The sequence below is a fragment of the Musa acuminata genome, unplaced genomic scaffold (genome assembly GCF_036884655.1).
Source record: "Musa acuminata AAA Group cultivar baxijiao unplaced genomic scaffold, Cavendish_Baxijiao_AAA HiC_scaffold_559, whole genome shotgun sequence".
NCBI classification, from domain to species: Eukaryota; Viridiplantae; Streptophyta; class Magnoliopsida; order Zingiberales; family Musaceae; genus Musa; species Musa acuminata.
Genome location: NW_027020799.1, coordinates 30,001 through 35,000, shown reverse-complemented (window position 1 = coordinate 35,000; position 5,000 = coordinate 30,001).

Here is a 5,000-nt window from a genome sequence, read left to right as displayed (position 1 = left end):
AAAAATGGCCAGTTTTGGCCCGTTTTTGGGCTGTTTTGGCCTGTTTTTGGTCCGTTCTTGCATGGCGCGGTGACCGTCGTGAGCGGAGCAAAACGTCAGCCATCTCAGCACCCTGGAACCCCCCGGGTGGCACAGGGCTGGATGGGGCTTTCGTATAGCAGGGACGGTGCTGCCTCACGCTTCGCTCGCTGTTCGCCGCTCGCCGCTCGCTCGCGCAGCCAAAAATGACCAGTTTTGGCCCGTTTTTGGGCTGTTTTGGCCTGTTTATGGTCCGTTCTTGCGTGGTGCGGTGACCGTCGTGAGCGGAGCAAAACGTCAGCCATCTCAGCACCCTGGAACCCCCCGGGTGGCACAGGGCTGGATGGGGCTTTCGTATATAGCAGGGACGGTGCTGCCTCTCGCTTCGCTCGCTGTCCGCCGCTCGCCGCTCGCTCGCGCAGCCAAAAATGGCCAGTTTTGGCCCGTTTTTGGGCCGTTTTGGCCAGTTTTTGGCCTGTTCTTGCATTGCGCGGTGACCGTCGAGAGCGGAGCAAAACGTCAGCCATCTCAGCACCCTGGAACCCCCCGGGTGGCACAGGGCTGGATGGGGCTTTCGTATAGCAGGGACGGTGCTGCCTCTCGCTTCGCTCGCTGTCCGCCGCTCGCCGCTCGCTCGTGCAGCCAAAAATGGCCAGTTTTGGCCCGTTTTTGGGCCGTTTTGGCCAGTTTTTGGCCTGTTCTTGCATTGCGCGGTGACCGTCGAGAGCGGAGCAAAACGTCAGCCATCTCAGCACCCTGGAACCCCCCGGGTGGCACAGGGCTGGATGGGGCTTTCGTATAGCAGGGACGGTGCTGCCTCTCGCTTCGCTCGCTGTCCGCCGCTCGCCGCTCGCTCGTGCAGCCAAAAATGGCCAGTTTTGGCCCGTTTTTGGGCCGTTTTGGCCAGTTTTTGGCCTGTTCTTGCATTGCGCGGTGACCGTCGAGAGCGGAGCAAAACGTCAGCCATCTCAGCACCCTGGAACCCCCCGGGTGGCACAGGGCTGGATGGGGCTTTCGTATAGCAGGGACGGTGCTGCCTCTCGCTTCGCTCGCTGTCCGCCGCTCGCCGCTCGCTCGTGCAGCCAAAAATGGCCAGTTTTGGCCCGTTTTTGGGCCGTTTTGGCCAGTTTTTGGCCTGTTCTTGCATTGCGCGGTGACCGTCGAGAGCGGAGCAAAACGTCAGCCATCTCAGCACCCTGGAACCCCCCGGGTGGCACAGGGCTGGATGGGGCTTTCGTATAGCAGGGACGGTGCTGCCTCTCGCTTCGCTCGCTGTCCGCCGCTCGCCGCTCGCTCGTGCAGCCAAAAATGGCCAGTTTTGGCCCGTTTTTGGGCCGTTTTGGCCAGTTTTTGGCCTGTTCTTGCATTGCGCGGTGACCGTCGAGAGCGGAGCAAAACGTCAGCCATCTCAGCACCCTGGAACCCCCCGGGTGGCACAGGGCTGGATGGGGCTTTCGTATAGCAGGGACGGTGCTGCCTCTCGCTTCGCTCGCTGTCCGCCGCTCGCCGCTCGCTCGTGCAGCCAAAAATGGCCAGTTTTGGCCCGTTTTTGGGCCGTTTTGGCCAGTTTTTGGCCTGTTCTTGCATTGCGCGGTGACCGTCGAGAGCGGAGCAAAACGTCAGCCATCTCAGCACCCTGGAACCCCCCGGGTGGCACAGGGCTGGATGGGGCTTTCGTATAGCAGGGACGGTGCTGCCTCTCGCTTCGCTCGCTGTCCGCCGCTCGCCGCTCGCTCGTGCAGCCAAAAATGGCCAGTTTTGGCCCGTTTTTGGGCCGTTTTGGCCAGTTTTTGGCCTGTTCTTGCATTGCGCGGTGACCGTCGAGAGCGGAGCAAAACGTCAGCCATCTCAGCACCCTGGAACCCCCCGGGTGGCACAGGGCTGGATGGGGCTTTCGTATAGCAGGGACGGTGCTGCCTCTCGCTTCGCTCGCTGTCCGCCGCTCGCCGCTCGCTCGCGCAGCCAAAAATGGCCAGTTTTGGCCCGTTTTTGGGCCGTTTTGGCCAGTTTTTGGCCTGTTCTTGCATTGCGCGGTGACCGTCGAGAGCGGAGCAAAACGTCAGCCATCTCAGCACCCTGGAACCCCCCGGGTGGCACAGGGCTGGATGGGGCTTTCGTATAGCAGGGACGGTGCTGCCTCTCGCTTCGCTCGCTGTCCGCCGCTCGCCGCTCGCTCGTGCAGCCAAAAATGGCCAGTTTTGGCCCGTTTTTGGGCCGTTTTGGCCAGTTTTTGGCCTGTTCTTGCATTGCGCGGTGACCGTCGAGAGCGGAGCAAAACGTCAGCCATCTCAGCACCCTGGAACCCCCCGGGTGGCACAGGGCTGGATGGGGCTTTCGTATAGCAGGGACGGTGCTGCCTCTCGCTTCGCTCGCTGTCCGCCGCTCGCCGCTCGCTCGTGCAGCCAAAAATGGCCAGTTTTGGCCCGTTTTTGGGCCGTTTTGGCCAGTTTTTGGCCTGTTCTTGCATTGCGCGGTGACCGTCGAGAGCGGAGCAAAACGTCAGCCATCTCAGCACCCTGGAACCCCCCGGGTGGCACAGGGCTGGATGGGGCTTTCGTATAGCAGGGACGGTGCTGCCTCTCGCTTCGCTCGCTGTCCGCCGCTCGCCGCTCGCTCGTGCAGCCAAAAATGGCCAGTTTTGGCCCGTTTTTGGGCCGTTTTGGCCAGTTTTTGGCCTGTTCTTGCATTGCGCGGTGACCGTCGAGAGCGGAGCAAAACGTCAGCCATCTCAGCACCCTGGAACCCCCCGGGTGGCACAGGGCTGGATGGGGCTTTCGTATAGCAGGGACGGTGCTGCCTCTCGCTTCGCTCGCTGTCCGCCGCTCGCCGCTCGCTCGCGCAGCCAAAAATGGCCAGTTTTGGCCCGTTTTTGGGCCGTTTTGGCCAGTTTTTGGCCTGTTCTTGCATTGCGCGGTGACCGTCGAGAGCGGAGCAAAACGTCAGCCATCTCAGCACCCTGGAACCCCCCGGGTGGCACAGGGCTGGATGGGGCTTTCGTATAGCAGGGACGGTGCTGCCTCTCGCTTCGCTCGCTGTCCGCCGCTCGCCGCTCGCTCGTGCAGCCAAAAATGGCCAGTTTTGGCCCGTTTTTGGGCCGTTTTGGCCAGTTTTTGGCCTGTTCTTGCATTGCGCGGTGACCGTCGAGAGCGGAGCAAAACGTCAGCCATCTCAGCACCCTGGAACCCCCCGGGTGGCACAGGGCTGGATGGGGCTTTCGTATAGCAGGGACGGTGCTGCCTCTCGCTTCGCTCGCTGTCCGCCGCTCGCCGCTCGCTCGTGCAGCCAAAAATGGCCAGTTTTGGCCCGTTTTTGGGCCGTTTTGGCCAGTTTTTGGCCTGTTCTTGCATTGCGCGGTGACCGTCGAGAGCGGAGCAAAACGTCAGCCATCTCAGCACCCTGGAACCCCCCGGGTGGCACAGGGCTGGATGGGGCTTTCGTATAGCAGGGACGGTGCTGCCTCTCGCTTCGCTCGCTGTCCGCCGCTCGCCGCTCGCTCGTGCAGCCAAAAATGGCCAGTTTTGGCCCGTTTTTGGGCCGTTTTGGCCAGTTTTTGGCCTGTTCTTGCATTGCGCGGTGACCGTCGAGAGCGGAGCAAAACGTCAGCCATCTCAGCACCCTGGAACCCCCCGGGTGGCACAGGGCTGGATGGGGCTTTCGTATAGCAGGGACGGTGCTGCCTCTCGCTTCGCTCGCTGTCCGCCGCTCGCCGCTCGCTCGCGCAGCCAAAAATGGCCAGTTTTGGCCCGTTTTTGGGCCGTTTTGGCCAGTTTTTGGCCTGTTCTTGCATTGCGCGGTGACCGTCGAGAGCGGAGCAAAACGTCAGCCATCTCAGCACCCTGGAACCCCCCGGGTGGCACAGGGCTGGATGGGGCTTTCGTATAGCAGGGACGGTGCTGCCTCTCGCTTCGCTCGCTGTCCGCCGCTCGCCGCTCGCTCGTGCAGCCAAAAATGGCCAGTTTTGGCCCGTTTTTGGGCCGTTTTGGCCAGTTTTTGGCCTGTTCTTGCATTGCGCGGTGACCGTCGAGAGCGGAGCAAAACGTCAGCCATCTCAGCACCCTGGAACCCCCCGGGTGGCACAGGGCTGGATGGGGCTTTCGTATAGCAGGGACGGTGCTGCCTCTCGCTTCGCTCGCTGTCCGCCGCTCGCCGCTCGCTCGTGCAGCCAAAAATGGCCAGTTTTGGCCCGTTTTTGGGCCGTTTTGGCCAGTTTTTGGCCTGTTCTTGCATTGCGCGGTGACCGTCGAGAGCGGAGCAAAACGTCAGCCATCTCAGCACCCTGGAACCCCCCGGGTGGCACAGGGCTGGATGGGGCTTTCGTATAGCAGGGACGGTGCTGCCTCTCGCTTCGCTCGCTGTCCGCCGCTCGCCGCTCGCTCGTGCAGCCAAAAATGGCCAGTTTTGGCCCGTTTTTGGGCCGTTTTGGCCAGTTTTTGGCCTGTTCTTGCATTGCGCGGTGACCGTCGAGAGCGGAGCAAAACGTCAGCCATCTCAGCACCCTGGAACCCCCCGGGTGGCACAGGGCTGGATGGGGCTTTCGTATAGCAGGGACGGTGCTGCCTCTCGCTTCGCTCGCTGTCCGCCGCTCGCCGCTCGCTCGCGCAGCCAAAAATGGCCAGTTTTGGCCCGTTTTTGGGCCGTTTTGGCCAGTTTTTGGCCTGTTCTTGCATTGCGCGGTGACCGTCGAGAGCGGAGCAAAACGTCAGCCATCTCAGCACCCTGGAACCCCCCGGGTGGCACAGGGCTGGATGGGGCTTTCGTATAGCAGGGACGGTGCTGCCTCTCGCTTCGCTCGCTGTCCGCCGCTCGCCGCTCGCGCAGCCAAAAATGGCCAGTTTTGGCCCGTTTTTGGGCCGTTTTGGCCAGTTTTTGGCCTGTTCTTGCATTGCGCGGTGACCGTCGAGAGCGGAGCAAAACGTCAGCCATCTCAGCACCCTGGAACCCCCCGGGTGGCACAGGGCTGGATGGGGCTTTCGTATAGCAGG